Here is a 20416-nt window from a genome sequence, read left to right on the forward strand (position 1 = left end):
ATGGGTTAAAAGAAATATTTTATTGTGGCTTTAATCTGAACCTCTCTCATTATTAATGAGTTTGATCGTATCTTCCTATGTCAGTAGCCTGTTCATATCTTTGGTGCATTTTTCTATTGAGGCTTTGCTTTGTTTGATGATCCACGCATTCCTTGTTGTACTAGTAAATACTAGTTCCTTGACAGTCTTGGTAATTATATCCCTACACTGCTACCTATTATAAAAACTATGAAATCGGTTTTTCCCAATATTTCCCCCCACCTATCTATTGACGCAAAACAAAGCACCCAAAACCATAGGAGCTTAAAACAAATCACTTTATTTTGCTCATTATTTTATGGGTCCAAAATTGGGAAGGGCTCTACTGGGTGGTTCATCTGATTCACACACCAACAGCCATGGCACGTGGGGCTGGAGGATCCATTTCCACAATGACTTCTTCACTTAGTCTGGTCTCTTGAAGCTCCTTTGCCTCTCCAATAGATGTTGTATCCTCCAGGGACTCATTAAATGACTTTGGCCTTCTCACATAGTGATTTCAGGGTAACTGCATCTGCCACATAGTGACTGGCTTCCAAAAGGCAGGAAGAAATTGTCAGGCCAAGTAAGACCAATACCAGGAACTGGCATATCATCCATTCTACCATATTCTCTTGGTCTAAGCAGTCAAAGGGCCTACCCAAAACTAAGGAAGTGGAGAAATGCCACCTTCTGATGACACTGTGACACTATCACATTGCAGAAGAGATACTGTTGTGATCATCTTTGGAAAACACAACCTGCTAGATTATGTATTGACAGTTTCATTTCTTTTGTCAACTGTCAAATCATGGCTTAACTTTTCTATCTTCTCTTACTGACTGATAAAACTTTATATTACACATCTCAAACCTTTGCATTTCTAAAAATCCTGTTCTTTCCAAGTTTTCCTCCTCAGGTAGAAGACTGTAAATCAGTTTCATTTATTTTACTATTAGTTTTCTTTTTAAAATCTTGTTAGAATGCCAAAAAAAAAATGTATCTCAAAAAATATAGAATCTTATCAAGAAATAAACGATTTCACAAATATCTTAAGATTAACACCATCATATTATAAATTCAAACTGTAGAACTATAACGAAGAGGACAGAAAAGTTCAAAATCATGGGGGTCTTCATTGTAACTAATTCAATGGGCCTTTTCCATCTTATAAACTGCACTCTATTATTCCACAAGAGTAATTTGACCACTCTTTTAATACAACTTCAGTGAAAATATGGTTCCCTCTTCCCTGAAAAAAATTTCTTTAAAAACAATTTAAAATTCAGAAACATGGATTTGGTTATTTTTAAAACCATGAAGGTAATCTACAAATTTTTTAGACCAGTAAACATACACAACTGTTCTATTCTTCTACATTTAAAAATGTCTTCTTATATGGTCTTAATAAAAATTTCCCAAATATGTATTTCATGAGAGTGTCTGGCATTAAGTAATGCTGTCTTCAAGGAAACTTGTCCGAAAATGACAAATCATGCATCTCTTCATTAACTAAAGACTGTTAATGACTGAAAAGGAAACTAAAGCCATACATCCTAGTTTTTTTGCAGGTCAAATTCTGACATTTGGTGCTGAGGTTTAAAGAAGCCATTAACTCATTTTTTTCCCCAGAATATAGAAACATAACATGTATAGCATTTTAGTTATAAAAATGTAGTATAACAAGAATGCTTTATTAAAATATTTAGTAATTTGTGATATGTTCAGTACGGATTTCTTTGAATTTATGTTGAGATTCATTGACCTCGAAGTTGTTAAGTGTGTCTTTTGCCAAATTGGGGAAGTTTTCTGCTGCTGTTTCTTCAGTTGTTTTTTGCTCTCTACTCTTTCTCTTCTCCTTTTGGGATTCTGATAACATGAATGTTAGACCTTGTGATATTGTTCCATTGGCTCTGTTCATTTTTTTTTCTATCATTTTCCATTTTATTCATCAGGTTGGATAATTTCTATTCTAGCTTCAAGCTCACGGACTCTTTTCTTCGTTATCCCTTCAAGACTGAGCACCTCCAGGGAATTCTGGGTTTTATTTTGCTTATTGTATTTTTTGGTTCTAAAAATCTTATTTTGTTTCACACACACACACACACACACACACACACACACACACACTATAATCTTATCTCTCTGCTGAGACTCCTTTATTCTTTTTCTCATGAATATTTTTGGGGCGCCTGGGTGGCTCAGTCGGTTAAGCGTCGGGCTTCAGCTCAGGTCATGATCTCATGGTTTGTGGGTTCGAGCTCCGCATCAGGCTCTGTGCTGACAGCTAGCTCAGAGCCTGGAGCCTGCTCCAGATTCTGTATCTCCCTCTCTCTCTGACCCTCCCCTGCTCGCAATGTCTCTCAAAAATAAATAAAAAACATTAAAAAAAAAAAAAAGGAATATTCTTGACTTCTTGAAGCATGGATATTTTGAATGATTATTATGAATATTTTAGAGAAAAACGGTTTTAAAAGTTGAAACAAATAATTTGTAAACAATTCCAAAATAAACGAAAATGTCTTTCAAATTCTAGAACTACAAAAAGCACACTAAAGGGAGAAAGTAGAACAAAAAGAAAAATAAGGAAGGCAGAGGACAAAGCAAAATTACCTCATATGGTTTCTTGTTCTGTGTAGCTAGAATTCTTGAGGGGCAGAACAGATGCATATGATCTTGTTTTCTTTGCAAGGAGAAATGAAGTAATGTATTTTTATTTTTAATGTTTATTTTTGAGAGTGTACAAGTGCACACACAAGCAGGGTAGGGACAGAGAGAGCGGGGACAGAGAATCCAAAGCAGGCTCTGTGTTGACAATGGAGAACCTGACGTGGGGCTCAAACTCACAAACCATGAGATCATGCGTGACCTAAGCTGTAGGAAGCTTACTCGACGGAGCCACCCAGGTACCCCAGTGAAGTAATATCTTTTAATCTAGATACAACCTTTTGAAGTAACTGTTGGTGTGTTGTGTGTTGTTATCTGTAAAAATCATAGGATTAGTAACCTGTCTTCAAACAGAGTAGAGATAATGTATCCTGTCCTGGAAATATATGTAGGAAGACACAGAAAATAAAATTCATCAAAAAGCATGAAGAGGAGCACCTGGCTGGCTCAGCCCTTAAGCGTCCGACTTCAGCTCTGGTCATGATCTTACAGTTCGTGAGTTCGGCCCCGCATTGGGCTCTGTGCTGACAGTTCAGAGCCTGGAGCCTGCTTCGGATTCTGTGTCTCCTTCTCTCTCTCTGCCCCTCTCCCACTCCCACTCTGTCTCTCAAAAATGAATAGACATTTAAAAAATTTTTTTGCAAAGCATGAAGAAATTTAAAAAAATTTCCTCCTTCTTTCAGAAGTTGTATTATCCTCCAAAATGGTGGAGTGAGTGGGTGGAGAGGCACTCCATGTTTAAGAAGAGTATTGCGCTCTAAAGACAAATGGATTAAACTTGAGAAAACAAAATACATATACAAGTCACAAAGTACAATAAACAATCCTTCCTCTTTGAATAATGTAAAAGAAAAATAAGGCCCAAATTCTGAATGGGTGCTTTGTCCTCTTAGATGTGCAGTTTTACCACTCACAAAGGTTCACAGATGCAGAAATAAGTTAATAAGAAATGTTTGTTTTCAGCAATGTGAACAGTTACATACAGGGAAACAAAATTAGAAAATATCTGTGTAAAGGCCTCAAACAGGCATTTCTACTCAACCCCTCTCCCCAAGTGTTTCCAAATTTTGGTTACAATGTAAGACGAAAACTTTAATTTTTTTGTATTTTCCACATTGTATTTTTTGGATGTACGTTTGTATTTCTTTTTGAATGAACACCTGGAACCAAAGGCTTTCATTTACAACACCTGTGTCAAGAATGTTACCACTGGGGCAACCCCAGTAGCTCAGTCAGTAGAGTGAGGGACTCATGGTCTTTTGGTCATGAGTTCAAGCCCCACAGTGGATGTGGAGGCTACTTAAAAAAAACTTTTTTTTTAAATTTGGAATGAAAAGAAAAGAAAAAAAAAAAAAGAATGCTGCCAGTTACCCACTGGAAGGCGTTTCATCAAAACCACACAAAGCCTAAGTTTCAAAATGATCATGTTTGCACATCTATCAAATACATATACACAACCTTAGGAATCCTCTTCACCAGAAGGTAGTGGATCTTCCCATGTTTTCTGAAACTATAGTTGATTTTTGTGTATTCCAAAAAGCCTGCCACACCAGCAGAATTAAAGTGATGAAGGTAGAAAGCAGAGTACAAAACAAAGGCCTCAGGCACTAAATGTTAAAATGCTTAGATATAAAATCTCACCATTTCATAGGGACGTGTCTACTCACAAATGCCAAAAAGGGCTCTTTGAAAATACAAAGTACACTTATTTCTAAACTTATCAAAGTGAGCACCCATCTACTCTCCAAGCACCTTCTAATGAACCATTTGTTGAGTACTCGAATCACAGGTCCCTTTGGCAATTAAAAAAGGTATGAATCTTCTTTTAAGCAAATGGCTGTCCATGGTTTTGAATAATTTTTATAATTCTACAAATCTACAAATTCTAGCCATTCAGTTTTCCTAAGATACCAAACCAACCTCCAAGCATTTTACCACATCACCAAACAATAACAAACATGAACAACACAGATTATCTTAAAATAAGGTTTCCAATCTTTTTCAGTTGGCAAGTTAGTTAATATTTGAAGATACCCTGGGGTCAGGTCAGAGGGAAGGAAATACTTTCCTGACACCTGATTAGAAAGCCAACAGTATTAGTCTATCCCTCTATACCCGAATTCACATTCAACAGAAATATGCATACAAACCCAACCAGCTTTGCTCCCTTCTCCACCATTACTATATTTCCAAACACCAAGTACTAAGCAAACTCAGACAAACTGAGACAATTATGAAAACCCAGTACACCACAAACATCAAATGGCTTTTTAATGATATATGAAAGTGGTCCAACAAAACGACACAGAAACAGGTTTTATAGGCTCTAAAATACCAAGAGAGAGACAGAATAATTCTTTTCACTCTCACTAAATTTCATATCTGTCACATGGTCTATCCCCAAAATTAAAACACTGATAGCTAATTTCCAAAAACATCACTGTACCTTACTTCAAATCCCCCACTTCGCCAGACTTGAATGAAAAAACTTTCTAGACACCAATTCTACTTGGCGGGGAGGGAGTGGGGGGAGATTTTAAATGAATACTGTCTGAGAAACAGCTTTTCATGGCCAGACAGACCTCAAGTTACATAGACAACAACCAGATTATCTAAATAAGGCAGAAGTTATGGAGCAGCACATGGTGACAGAAACAGTGAGTTTGTGCAGAGATGTTAAGACAGGTACTGACCTGCTTGGCAATCTGGTGTTATCTGCAGATTCTGATCCGTGCAGTTACATGTCAGTACACAGTGTCCCATTTTGCCTCAAGCTGAGAGAATAAATATGCAAAAACAAGTGAGATCAAAGTGTCCCAACAGGCAGAAGAACCCTGTGAGCCAAGAGTAACACAACACAGCTAAAAGCAAATCTGATTTCCATAAGGACCCAAAAACTTCACAGCAAACAAAGGCGAAGGGACTTGCTCCCCAGAACTAAAGGTAATTGTGATGGTGGTATTTGTTTTAAATTCATTTTTGCACACAATACTTTTCTACAAACAACCGCAAAACAGTCTTCTGGAGGCTCCCAAAAGCTTAAGAACACATCCAGGTCAATAGAAAAGCATTTCACAAGGAGGAACTGCCAGAAACTGCCTCTAAGCATTAGCAAACCAGGGCAAAGTTCACCACTTGTAAGAGAAAGTGAAGCAAACACACCCAGCAGCACGTTCGTAACTCATACAACTTCTTATACCTAAAACAAGACAGGCAACACTCAGGACACTGCGGTCCACGCTTTCCAAAATTACATCTCATGCACAAATACCACCAGACCCCCAAAAACGGACCCAACCTAACCCCAAACAGGGTCGTGAGCATCAGTGACTCCGAGTACAGAGTCGAACACTGTAAAAGAAGTGGGAGCTATGCAGGATACAAACCACGACCAAACAATGCACACCCCCAAACGCTTAGGCGCTAGTCACCCAGATATTTTGAAGACTGAAAGCCAGATGGTCAGGGTCTGGCAGACTGGGACCCCTCAAGTGGCCGGAAGGCGCCAGAGGCCCTGGGGCCAATCTAGAGACACCAGGCCCCAACGTTAACCCATCAGACCGCTCGCCCACCTCCCAGGCACAAAATTAACAGGCCTTGGGGGACCTGGGGGCTGTTGGTGGCCTTCTGACGGTACAGAGAGCCCCCCAAGCCGTCCGGAATAACAGAAACCCCCAACTCCAGCCTCGGCGGCGGCCATCATACCAAAAAAAGCGAACTTTTACGACAACTCCCACAATACCCGCGGCCTACAACTCCCAGAGTGCACCGGGCGGCGCCACGGTTAACCCTATCGTGGCGCCCGGGCTGGCGAGCCCTTCTTCCTTCCCCCTCCCAGCACCCAATTGTTGCACAAACTTTCGGCCTCACAATTCCAAACTAACTTTGCAAATTCTGTCAAGCAGTTCGAATTCTACTTTCCCGCCGCCCTCTTTTATCACGCAAACCACCTCAGCTGCCCAGAAAATTATCCCTGCCAGAGTACTATTTGTTATCCCCAGAGCTCTCATCTCACTGCCAAATGCTTATCATTAAAGGATACATTTAGCTTCAATTAATCTTCCCCCTCGCCTTTATAATTTTCTGGCATTTTTCTCAATTGTTATAGCCCCGATATTCTGGTCCTCAACATTATTAATTTAAAAGTTGTCTAAAATCTGGGAAACAACAACAGAGTACTATCCTATAGCTGACTACAATGTTCTCTATCTCTACGTTTTATAAGATTAAATTCCTCAAATATATCCCCTCAGAAAACTCATGCAACTCCAAATAAGTACTAATAAGAAAAACTAGGTATAGGAAATACATCTTTTCAATTTCAAGTTCATTTTTTTAAAGGGAAAACTCTATCCTGTCAACATACTTTGTTTTCTCTTTCTATTGATAGAAAGATCATCAAAAATAGTATATACAACTACTTTATCCCTTTCTGACTTTAAAATATAGAAAACAATCAGTCAAGAAACATTTTAACATAATTTTAAAAGAAAACTAAGAGTTCATTGTCTCAGAAAACTGCACAATCACATATTTTGCTAGTGAAAGAACTCCTTGAAAGTTTTTCCTTTTAATTAAAAATAATTTTTAGAAATGCATTTCTTTTAAATACATTGCCCGAAATTTCAATAAAGCTGACAATCACATTTAGAGATCACTGTATCTTCAATATAATTAAATGTGTAAGATACACTTACACAAACTGTAACTTGCTCAGACGTGTAACTGACTGACAGACAAAATAATTTTTTGGTATTTGATGCAGGCACTAAAACAAAAACTAGAATTCTCCTAAACCATCTGCTCTTTTCCTCATACCAAAATATTTTTTAAAATGTACATAATGTCTGATTTTTCCAATGAAACATTTTGCCATTTGAAAGGGCACTCAAAATGTATCATGAATTTCAAATCACAAAAGTCAGAAATCCTAATACACACAAAAAAACTTCAAATCCTTTCTGGAAAGATAGCTCTTCAGCAAAACTCCATAAAATTTTATTTTAAATGTGATCCTTAATATTACATTTAGCTTATTAGCAAATTTTTTGATCTAGTAAACTACAATGAGAAAATACTTCTCTATCATTTATTTTTTCATTCATGTTACAGTATATAGTTTCATTAACAATTAAAATAAATGCTATATGTCAAGATATAAAATATATGTATATATATATTTTAAAATTAGTTCATTATACTATTTTAGCTGCTATATCTTTCTAATTTTACCTTAAAATCCTAGTTAGAGTTCAGGTAGGCAAAGTTACATTTTTTCTCTCTCTATTTTTAACAGCTGCTAAACCATAAAATGGTAATGTATATTTTATATATTATTCTCCTGCTGTTAAAATACATGATTCGTAAGAAAGTCTCAAAAACAAGTCAGAAATGAAAGTGATCTCCTTGTATATTTATAACATGATTACAACTCTTTCCTCAGGGATATAAAATTATGTTTTCCATTAGGAGGTTAGTTTTTTCTATTATCTTTCCATCTTTAAAAATATAAGATTTAAAAACTGACATATTAAAGGAATCTATTTAAAGAGTATATTAGAAATAGCGTTGGAATTTTTTTCAGATTACCAAAATCTTCTTTTAAAAAAACTGTTATTATATCCTAATTAAGTAATTTAAGGAAGTCTTAACCTATGTACTTAATATTAATCTGAATGTTTTTATAAAAATTTATTCTAGAAATAAATTCTTCAAATCCATGTAAAAAATTTAATATTTTTCTCCTGAAGTTTTTAGATTCTATTTAACCACATGAATTTTTATGTGTATTTCTTAAAAATTAAAGCCTCTATGCTAAGATTTTTTAAAATACTTATATGTAACTGTATTCCTATATTTAAAATGAGGAGAAATCTTGTTTATTCTTGAGAATATATATGTTAATAGAAGACAAACATTGCAATCTATTTCTTTTTCTTTATCCAAATGTGATATCAGTGAGAAAGCTAGAAAGTATAAATTTGTATATTTTACAACAGATCATGTATATAATTTCTCTAACTACGTCTTTCATTCTTTTAACTTCATAAAATACTTGAAAATCTCTTTAAATATTTGTTTAGAGACATTTTAATTGCATTTTTAGTTTCTCTGCTGTAAAACATCTTATTTTCATGTATGTGATTCATACTGTTCATGGCAGTAAATTGCACTAATAGAATTACTGCCAAAAATCAAATAAGTTGCTAATATTTTAATATGCTCACAAAGTTAGTCTGTCTTCCCCTTTCATACGTTACCAGTATGACACACACAAAAATAAAAACTGAAAAGAGGTCACACACAAAGGACTGTTTCTTGCCTGATTAAACAGATTGGTTATATTTACATTATGATTCCACAAAAGCAATATTTTCCCAGCGTGTGAGTATATTCCAGAGTTTAACCTTCTTTGTTACTGCCCAAACCTTAAGTAACTTTAATTCACTGGCCTTTTAAAGCAGTGACCAGTCTCTCAAATTTATTAAAATGTTTACTCTTTTATTATGACATACATTTATATTTATGTTTAGGAATATTCTAGGTGTCTAGATTTTGCTATCTACAATTTTAATTTTGTTATGTCTTAAATACTTAGAAAAGATGATGATGGAAATCCTGTAATAATGTCCGTCTATTAGAAAGTGCATAAAAAGAGCCTTTTTTTCCCCAACAAATTGATCCTTTTAAATGAAAAAAATTTCAACCAATTTGTTTTATTTAACTTAAAACCCCAGCTTTCTATCATCATCATAATGTTTTATATCAGTTAGCATAAGCAAAGCTAAAGTATATGTGAACTTCTTTCTTCTAATTGAAATGTTCTCTTTTCAACAGATGGAAAAACAATAGAAAACATTTCCTTACCTAAAGATGAAAAGTTTCACCTTTAAAAAAGTCCCCAAGGTTCTTCAGAAGATAAAACTCGACTTTTATTCCCTACGGAAATGAAAAAGATACAGGTTAGTGACTGTGATCACTTTTACTCCAAAAAATCATAATAGAATGATGGATATTTGGATTTTTTGAGTCCTAATTTTAGACAGCAAGACTTAAATATAATTAAATTAAATCAGTGCTGCCAATTAAAAACTCACCCTTATTTAAATTTTAAATTTTACCACAGAACAGTCACAAGACAATAGTTTCTTATACTTAGTTGTTCCGTATTTTATTCTGCTATTGCTATATCATGTGGGTCTTAGTTAGGACGCAATAGTTTTAACATTCTTTTGATATATTTGTCATTAACTATCTTAATCTGTTTTAAGATGTTTTCCAATACATATCAATGCCTGTTTCACACATAGTTTCCATAGGCAAAATTTCTAAACACGTGAAAGAAAAAAGTCTAAGCCCTAAACTTTGTAATTCTCAAAGGCTTTTCTAGCTTCAAATCAATTTTCCCAAAAAGAGATATTTAAAACACTATCTACTCTATGATAGACACACTAACTACTTTGATACCGAGTAAGACTTAGACTGAATGTTTAAAAACAATTGTCATGCTCATCCCTCTGCTTCTTTCTGCTCATAATTTTCTTTCCATTTTAAAACAGGTTTACATTTATTAACTCACGTGCCTTCTCTCCAGAGCAAAATTATCTTTTGCTTAAAAAAATTTCAGATTCTTTACATTTCCTCTTAATTTCATATAAGGATCTACTGTTTCCAACTCCAGAAGGGGGAAATGAGTATTAATTATACTATTTTTCCCCCAAATTTCTTTTCATAGAGCTATTTTCTAATTTTCTCCTCTTATGATTCTGCCATACCCCACTTAGTTACTGTTGTTTTTGTTTTTAACAGACTAACAGGATTTGTCTAACATTCCTCTCCCCAACATCTGAGGGCATATTCTGATTTTTTTGTGTTTTGGTGCATATGTCACAGGCCAGCTGGTGTTACCCTCTCCATACTCCAAACATAACCGGTTTTCAGTGGCCACTAGGGGACTTGTGGGCTTTCATTCACCAGACCTTGGCAATTTCCTGCTCTTCCCCAGGACATCCCATTTGGAGTCTTCTTGTGGGATGAATAAAGTTGGAGAGTGTAGGGGAGTTAGAAACACAAGAAAGAATGCCAGGCACAGATGTCACCAGTCACATCACTTAAAGTATCTTGCCCATAACCTTGATGTTTTAGAGCAACATAGAACCTATAAAACTCATATATCCAAGTATTAAAATGTTCCTGTTTGTTAAAATCACTCTTGGCTACCTTTGATTTCCTAAGCCATCATTGTTGTCTTTTAATGTGTCCTTTGTGGTACAATTTTGCAAGTGCAAAGCAGAGGTAGGAGGAGAACTGACCACTCACCCATCCACCCAACCAATTTCTAGGGCAGAGACAGCATGGCCCAGGGGCCTCCACCCAGACTAAAACTTCTGGAAGATAAGCCTATAATCACACTGTGCCTCAGTTTCTAGTCTCCAACTTGATCCCATCACACAAAGCAACAAGCAGATGCTGAAGTGGGAACCCAATCAAAAGGCAAAAAGAAGAAAGATTTAAACTAAGCGACGTTTATGCCTCAGTTCCACCCATTTTCCTGAAAGCCTTTTCCCAGCAATGGAGGTGGGCTGTAGTCTTGGTCAACGTTGAGGGGTACAACATGGGGAGCCTCCAATATCCCCAAACCCTACAACAGTGCAAACGATGATATGGCCTGACATAACAGCAGTGTTTTCCATATTTAATAAAAAAATATTTTTTAAAAATAAAGCCAAACTAAAAGCCTCTTTCTAAAATACTGCCATGGTACGTAAATGTTTTTATAAAGAATAATACACAAGTGGGCTTGCAGTCACAAAAACTTTGTCTTTGCTTCAGCCTCAGTGCTGTTGGCTTCTTCCCCTCCCCGTAAACACACAAACTAGTCCTCATTCATAACCCAATGCTTTTGTAACTGGACAGCCAGCACCGTGGGGAGCCTTTAAACCCCTAGGGAAACTCCCTCCAATTTGATCCTGGTTCCACAAATGCAAATTGTAAAGGGAACTCAGCAAAGCATTTTACAAGGGTTCCTGCCCCCACCCCGGCTCAGAACTCCACGCCAAGTTAATCTGATTCATTAGCTCCTATTGAGACACTCCATTATTTAAAAGAAAGCACTAAGCATAAACTTAGTTAAAAGTGATTTTTCAGAAGCCAAGATGTATCCATCCCGAACAGTGACAGATCAATGTTAGCGGTTTAGCAGTTTCAACACCAGCTGCAAATGGGTTAATCCTTTATTTCTGGAACCATCAATTCTGCAAAACTCTCTCCCAAATTTCCTTTCCATTTTAGGAAACCACGTTCTTAGAAATAGTAAAATAAGAGTTTTTCTTCTCATGGGCTTTTAAACATTAACTACAAATCCAATCTAAGACTCTTTCGCATAAAATTAAGAGTTCTCTCTCTCTCTCCCTCCTTCTCTCCATTCCCTCCCTCTGTGAATAAATTAGGAGAAACTAATGGCCTTTTGTACTCTGCCTTCCTACCTGGGTATCACTCTAAAACGTAAGTAACTTCCTCTCTCTTTCCCTTCATCCTTACTTGAAATCCCTCTTAAAACAGACCACAAATTTTCCTGGTTTCACTGTACTGAGAGTCTGGCTAAATTTCTCCAAACTCTGTCCTCACAGAAAAATATAAAATGCAAAATGTAACATGTGGGGGTTGTGCAGGACCATCTCCAAGGTCCCATTTAGCACTCGCATTCTATATGTGTCTACGGTGATCCAGGGAAACTGGAAGAACTCCAGAGAAGCACCCACATTTGGGCCTCATTTCTGTGCACACTGCTGCTGTTACTGTGTGCCGGTAAACTTTTTGCTGAATTTCAACGTAACACGTTTTTCTGCCATTCTAGGCTAACAATCTCCTAGGCACTTCGTTTCTTTCAACCCAATACTTTTCTTTCTCTAAGAAACCGTTCTGTCCCACTGATATTGCTAACTCCATTCTTTCCGTTAAGACCATCACTAGCACCAGCAGCCTCCTTCTGATAACTGGGGTCCCTTAATGATACTGTAACACATTCTTCTAAGAAAGCAAGCGTTTATTACCCAGACCCTACCATCCTCTTCCTCATCTATAACATTTACCAAGCGCTTCCTAGGCAACAGACACCATTCTAAGCACTGCACATTTAATCCTAACAGCCACATCATGCAGATTCTATTATCATCCCCATTTTACAGATGAGCCAATTGAGGCACACAAAGGTTGTCATTTGCTCACGGTTTATATCAAATGAGGGAAGGGTCCAAGTTTGAAAACCATGCATTTTGAATGCAGGGCTTGTACCCGTAACCCCATGATGCACTACCTCTGATTCGATGATTTCCATGGACCTTCCTACGTCTAAAATTTTCTTATTACCCAGCATTTGATTATCTCAGTCTCCTAATAGATGAATTAGGCATAATCAGAATATCTACTTTATAACATTGTTGGGAAAAGGAAAGAAATTTAATGTGACATACTCAAAACAGTGCCTGGCACAGAGTAAATAATTTGAGGAAATGTCAGCAATTATTTCATGGGGGAATCTCTCAATTTGCAGATAAAGATCCTGAGGTCACTAGTTAGTTAGCGGAAAAACTAGGACTGAGATCCAGAAGTAATGCACCCCCTTCTTCAATTTTTTTTAATGTTTATTTATTTTTGAGAGAGACAGAGAGAGACAGGCAAACAGAGTGCAAGTGGGGGAAAGGCAGAGAGAGCGGGAGACACAGAATCTGAAGCAGGCTCCAGGTTCTGAGCACCAAGCTGTCAGCACAGAGCCCAATGTGGGCCTCGATCTCACGAATTGTGAGATCACAACCTAAGCCGAGTCCAGATGCTCAACCAACTGAGCCACCCAGGTGCCCCTGCACCTGCTTCTTTTTAAAAATATCATTTATGAACACAGTGTTAACTTCAGAGACACGCTAAATTTTAGGACTTTAAAAAACAACGTACGTTTTGTGTTTCTGATGCCAAGGCTTTACCTACTGAACTACATTCCTCTTGCTAACGTGCAAATTGCAAGGTATCAAGGATTCCGGATTTTCCTGCCCTCACCTCCTAACACATGACTAGGCTTTGCTACCAGTGATCAATAGGGTCTAATAGTTTTTGGAAGAGCAACTTAGCAGAGGCTTAGTATCTATTAAACATCACCTCCATATTGAGTCTAGGCTGAAAGTCTTTTCAAATGGTAATATTGATTTGGTGAAATAAATTTCTTACCAGAAGCCCCATACTTGAGAATGAGTCCATTTTATATTTGTTAATTGAAAAACAGTGGTAGGTGGCTGGCTCAGTCATTGGAGCATGCAACTCTTGATCTCAGGGTCATGAGTTTGGGTGCCGTGTCATTGGGTAGAGTTTACTTTAAAAAAAAAAAAAAGAAAGAAAAGAAAAAGAAATAGTTGTTCAGGAAGAAAGGTCTCCTTCCAGTATAAATAAGACTGGAGCTTGCAAAGGTTGTGCAGGTAATATTAATATTTATGTATTTTTAAAGTTTATTTATTTTGAGAGAGATAGAGAGTACAAGTGGGAGAGGAGCAGAGAGAGAGGGAGAAACAGAAAGAGAGAAAATCCCAAGCAGGCTCCGCAATGGCAGAGCCTGATGAGGGGCTCAAACCCCACAAACCATGAGATCATGACCTGAGCCAAAATCAAGAGTTGGACACTTAACTGACTCCAGCCACCCCTGGAGGTATATTATCTTTCTCTGTCCTCAAGGCAATAAATAAACACACACATTTTGTTATCAACAAATGCTATACTAACATATCAAAGAAGTATTACTTTACTTGGGTAGAACACAGCTACTGCGGAACTAACCATTCAAACGATAAAAGAAAAAATTTTAAGAAGCACATTAACCTGGTAATTCCAAATGTGAGTACAATAAAATAATCTTAGTGCAGTTTATATTTTCATAATTCATATTGTTATATTCCGACTGTCAATGAGCTTCTAGCCTGACACCTTGTCTTGAGGTCAGAACCCCAGACTTCTTAGCATTTAGCTCAAGTAAATAAAAAAGGAGTATGCCTTCATTTTTAATGTCCTACTGTGCTTTTCTTAAAGCTTAAATCTCAGACTTTTAATGTTTTCATTTATTTTTTGAGAGAGAAAGAAACAGAGACAGAGCATGAGCAGGAGAGGGGCAGAGAGAAAAGGAGACACAGAATCTGAAGCAGGCTCCAGGCTCTGAGCTGTGAGCACAGAGCCCGATGCGGAGCTCGAACTCACTGATCCGGAGATCATGACCTGATCCAAAGTCAGACACCTAACTGACTGAGCCGCCCCCACTCCCCCGGATCCCCAATCTTAGACTTTTAAATGCATTCAGAATATAAATAAATAGTATTTTTGCACAGGATTTTCATTTTGTACTGGTTTGTGTGTTATTGACCATTCTCTTAAGAACTAAAAGCCCCATCTCAAAATGTTGAATTTGCTTCTAAGTCCAGAGAAATTTATAATCTATGGTCCCCTCTTGTGCATGCACAAAGAACTATCTCAACATGATTTTATTTTATTAATTTGTGTGATTTTTTTTAACACTAAAATATTGGATCTCAAAGTTGTTGGGTTGTTTTTTTTTTTTTACAATTTATTATGGAAATTTTAAGCAAAGAAACTTAGAGTGTAACAAACACCCATGTGTGTATCGTCTCTAGTTAATAGTTAACATTTAATCACATTGGCTTCATCTCCTTTTTCTCTTTGCTGAAGTACTCTAAAGGAAATGACAGACATCATGGCATTTTGCTCCTAACTACCTCATTGTGCACCTCTAAGAAGTAAGGACATTTTCCTACTGAACTAGAACACTATGATCAAGCCTACAAAATTAACAATAATTCCCCACTACCAAGGCCATATTCTAATTTCTCCGGGAGAGATCTAATTTTCTTAATAACATCCTTAAGTCTCTATTCCATCAGCAGTGCAGTGCACACGTGTGTTTTAAATAAAAGCCACCTCTAACGGGGTTAACTCCAAGCAGTTCCATTAAGGTAGCAACGTGCTCCCTGAACTACTCCAAACCCATTATCGGACGGACCACCAGGCACCACTGAGTCTCACCTTTATGCCTGTTGGAGACATCACGATGTTAAATCAAACAGTGATGAGAACTGGATTAAAAAACTGGAATATCAAGTACATATTTTTCCTCTATAATCACTGTGCATTGGGGAGCAAAGGGAGTGAGTGCTACAAGGGACCACAAAATGCTAAATACGGTCACATAGTTTTTTTTTTCCTTTATGTTTATTTATCTATTTTGAGAGAGAGAGAATTTGAGAAGAGAGAGAGAATCCCAAGGATGCTCTGCGCTCCAGCTTGGAACCTCATGTGGGCTTGATCTCATGAACTGTGAGATCATGACCTGAGCCAAAATCAAGAGCCAGACACTTACCCTCCTGAGCCACCCAGGTGCCCCCGGTCACGTAGTTTTACGTGTTTTGTTTTGTCTACTTATTTAACACAGGTCTATATAGCCCAACCTGCACAAGATGCAAAGGCGGTAATTTTCTAGAGACGCAAATTCATTGAAATTCATAGGGGGAAAAATCACTTTTCCTTCACTCATTTAGTTAATGCAGTAAAAGTAAAATTATAATCCGTTGGTGGAGGGGATAACTGGAAGACTTGGATTTTCCAGGAGTAAAGAATTAAGAAGATTCTTTTTAGGGGAGGCAGGGGGAGGAGAGACCGGAAATTGACCTGACATAAATTTTAAGTCACGCTCAGTCCTAAAAACCAGGGGGAAAGGTCTCTCTTGTCCTTTTTGTAGGAAATAATCAGAAGAAGAAATAGATAGGCTAAGATTATCATTTTGCTTCAGTTCCATCTCTAAGCTACTTGTCTTTCTAGAAACCATCATCTCCTGTATATGAGTCTCTCAAAAACGGATGTAAACAAAAAAAATGGTGAAGGGTTTTGTTAGCTCATATCAAACTGAAGCGGTCTGGAGGGCTGTTCTTCAGCACCACTGAGGGTGAGAACACTGCTTGGAACATCCTGTCTTAACCTCTACCTTTCAAGTCTTCCTCTTGTCCCTGATGTACAAAGCCACCTTAATAATGTGCGCAATGTTATCATTTTTAAGTTGTCATTTTAATTGGTTTCTAGATTACTGAACTAGGTAAAGACATATGATTTTTTTCCCACTGAGGCGAAACTATTTGGGGGGAAAGATAAAGGTACCCCCTCTTTCCACTGTAACTAAAGCATACTATCTTATGCTTTTCTTTTAAATAACTTATTTATTTTAAAATTTCCATCCCAGTTAGTCAGCATATAATGCAACACTGATTACAGGAGTAGATTGGATTTTTTTCTTTTTTAATAAGGGAAATATAACAAATATATAAGTAGACAATATTTAGATCTAATAATATTAGAATTGAGTAAGGGATGGCCATCAACATTCAGCCATATGGCATCCCCTTAAGAACCTCATTCTAAAAAAATTTTTTAAGTGTTTATTTATTTTTGAGAGAGAGAGAGACACACAAAGCATGAGTCGGGGAGGGACAGCGTAAAAGAGAGACACAGAACCTGAAGCAGGCTCCAGGCTCTGAGCTGTTAGCACAAAGTTCAATGCAGGGCTTGAACTCACAGACCATAAGACCATGATCTGGACGGAAGTCAGATACTTTTTTTTTTTAATGTTTTATTTACTTTTGATACAGAGAGAGACACAGCATGAGAGGAGGAGGGGCAGAGAGAGAGACACAGAGTCGGAAGCAGGCTCCAGGCTCTGAGTGGTCAGCACAGAGCCTGAGGCGGGGCTCGAACCCACGAACATGAGATCATGACCTGAGCCGGTTGGAGGCTTAACTGACTGAGCCACCCAGGCGCCCTTGAAGTCAAATACTTAAGTGAGTGAGTCACCCAGGCATCCCCGTACCTCATTCTAAAAGACACACCAACATGCCCATGTGCACATTTACAAAAATACATGTACGGAAATGTTTACATTTAATATGGTAATTTAGGCAGAGGAAGTCAAAACTTCCAAAGTGGGACCAAACGAAGCATCAGAAACCGGAATCCAAAGACAGTTGTCAATCTTTTCCTTCGGTCACCAAAAGCTTTCCAGAAAAATCAATTAAAAAGTTAGTTGCTGACCACCTCCCCTTACCACTCTCCTGAATAAAACCTTTAAAGCAAAAAAAAAAAAAAAAAAAAAAGAGGCAAACATGCAAGGAGTAAAAAGAGTTGTAAAGGATCTCTAATGATCTAACAACACAGGAGTCTGTCCCTGACCAATGGCACTGGCCGCAGAACCACTCGGTGCATAGCAGACGGACAGACAGGCTGTCCACACAGCCTGCCCATGTGGTCATTCCCTGTATTGATGCCTTCCTCCCACACGCAATAGGGCGTTACAAGGAACAACCTCGAAATAAACACATACACATACATACGGAAACACTACAGAAAACTTCAAATGCCTCGCAGGAAAGGGACTTCTTTCCCTGAAGAGTTACTTTGTAAATGAAATTTACAGTATAAGCAGCTTCCTATCCAGGCACCCGAGGGTCAACTGTGGGAGGAACAGAATCCAGCATCACTTACTCCTCTCATACAGACGGATAGATCACCTCTACCTGCCTGCTAACGAAAACATTGGTCTTTAAGATCGGAAGGGTCCTCAGAGATCACCTGATTCAATGTATTCACTCTAGGGAAAAAGACAAGAGAGGTAAAATGACTTACCAAGGTCACATGGCTTTCTGGCCAGAGTGTCTTTTTCAATAGAAAACAAAGAGCTCAAAAGAAGGAAGCACCAGATAAAAAGCCAAGGGCATGGTAGAGAGCACCCACCGAAAACCAAAAGATTAAGAATTGTAACTTTTGGACAAATTTTGAGGAGTTTGCCCCATTCTTCCTTCCTTCCTCATGCCAGGCTCCCTCATGCACGCACCTTGCAGGGTGGTAATCAGACACCTGCCCCCTCCCCCCAGCCTTTCCCCACAGCCAGTGGATCGTGGGGAGACTATAGAGGTGGGCAGAGGAGCAGGATGCTGGCTGTGGGACCCGGAGCCTTACCGAAACACACACAAAAATGACTAGATCCCTACAGAGACTAAGCTACATCAAATATTAATAAGGGGGGTCCTTTCTCTCACAATCCACAGCTCACTGCAATGTGTGGGTGCAGGGTCCCTTTAGGCCAGATCTAAGAGTTTCAGAGAGAACAATTCCTCTGAATTCTTTTTCATTCATGAAAAGAAATGAAGGCAAAGGAAGACAGAGAAAGAGAAAAAAATATATATAATTTTTTGTTGTTCATTGAGTCTCCTGACAGGGGCCTTCCTGTCTTTCTGTATTAACTTGAACCGTCTCCTTTACCAGAACAGAATGGTTCAGTAGAAGCTCAGCCGATGCCTATCTGGCCTGACCATGCTTTGGACAAATGAGAAGCTGCCTTAAGGAATTTTGAGGGAAAATGTTTGAAAGATCCCCCTCCCCTTTCTTTTAAAGTCATGGTATATTTGTTAGCTTGTATTTTTTAAATTAACTTAAAATTTTTTTATAGTATTAAGAAGTCTATATTCTGATCTCAAAGTAGTTGCTAAAAACAAAGAAAGCTTAACACGTAAATTGTAAAATATATTTTAGGAAGTCTTCTTGCTGCAAGAGGACTTGGAGCTCTTGTTAAATACTCATAGACACCTGAGACTCTTTACATTCTACCAGATCTGTATTTGTTCAAAAAACCTTCTATATATATATGTTTCTTTTTTTTTAATTTTTTAATGTTTATTTATTTTTGAGAGACAGAGAGACAGAGCATGAGCAGGAGAAGGGCAGAGAGAGAAGGAGACACAGAATCTGAAGCAGGCTCCAGGCCCTGAGCTGTCAGCACAGAGCCTGACGCGGGGCTCGAACCCACGAACGGTGAGATCATGACCTGAGCCAAAGTCGAAGTCTTGACTGCTTAACTGGCTGAGCCACCCAGGCATCCCTACATATATGTGTGTGTGTGTGTGTGTGTGTGTGTGTGTGTGTGTGTATGTTACTACCCCTGTCAAACCCCAGGGGGTTTGCTGTTTTCTGTCTGCACCAAACTTAAATCTCCTTGTTGTCTAAAGCATGTTCCAACAGCTTTAACTTTTGAAAGACAGAGGTATGTTGCCTTTTTTGTTTTTATTTTTATTTTTAAGAAAGGAAACATACTAGGGGCGCCTGGGTGGCTCAGTCAGTTAAGCGTTGGCTTCGGCTCAGGTCATGATCTCACGGTGTGTGGGTTCGAGTCCCACATCGGGCTCTGTGCTGACAGCTCAGAGCCTGGAGCCTGCTTCAGATTTTGTATCTCCCTCTCTCTCTCTGGCTCTCCCCTGCTCACACTGTCTCTGCCTCTCAAAAAATAAATAAAAACCATTAAACTTAAAAAAAAAAAGAAAAAGAAAGGAAACATACTAGACGATTGGAATTTCATGTAGGGAGCGTCAGGGCCAGTGCTGGGGAAGCTTCAACAGAGGTGACATTGATTAAGACAATAAAAACTCAACCATTGTAAAATTTCATCTTTTTCACCCATCACGTTAGGTTCTTAAAAGAAGATGAATTTCCTAGAAATACAGAAGTTGAGATGGCTGAATATCCAACCTTTTCCCACAGCCTAATCCATGGCAAGCTACCTCACTGCTGGGCAGTAAGACCTGGGCATTAAAAACCTGGTTGTGGGAGATGCCTGGGCACAGGGGTTGCCATGCTTTGGAGTACG

The 20416-nt window shown here is 38.0% G+C and overlaps 1 long non-coding RNA gene across 2 annotated transcripts; it reads right to left on the minus strand.

Annotated features, from left to right (window-relative positions):
- Nucleotides 1–296: 296 nt before the first annotated feature.
- On the minus strand, nucleotides 297–6384 carry LOC115271916. 2 transcript variants are annotated; one of them, XR_003900149.1, is made up of 3 exons: nucleotides 6292–6384; nucleotides 5379–5459; nucleotides 297–567 (listed from the first exon to the last, which is right to left on the minus strand). It is a non-coding gene; the product is annotated as an uncharacterized LOC115271916 (long non-coding RNA). The 2 variants fall into 2 exon arrangements; XR_003900150.1 differs by having other exon boundaries at nucleotides 297–571.
- Nucleotides 6385–20416: the final 14032 nt, after the last annotated feature.

This window comes from Suricata suricatta, chromosome 11, assembly GCF_006229205.1.
Source record: "Suricata suricatta isolate VVHF042 chromosome 11, meerkat_22Aug2017_6uvM2_HiC, whole genome shotgun sequence".
Lineage (NCBI taxonomy): Eukaryota > Metazoa > Chordata > Mammalia > Carnivora > Herpestidae > Suricata > Suricata suricatta.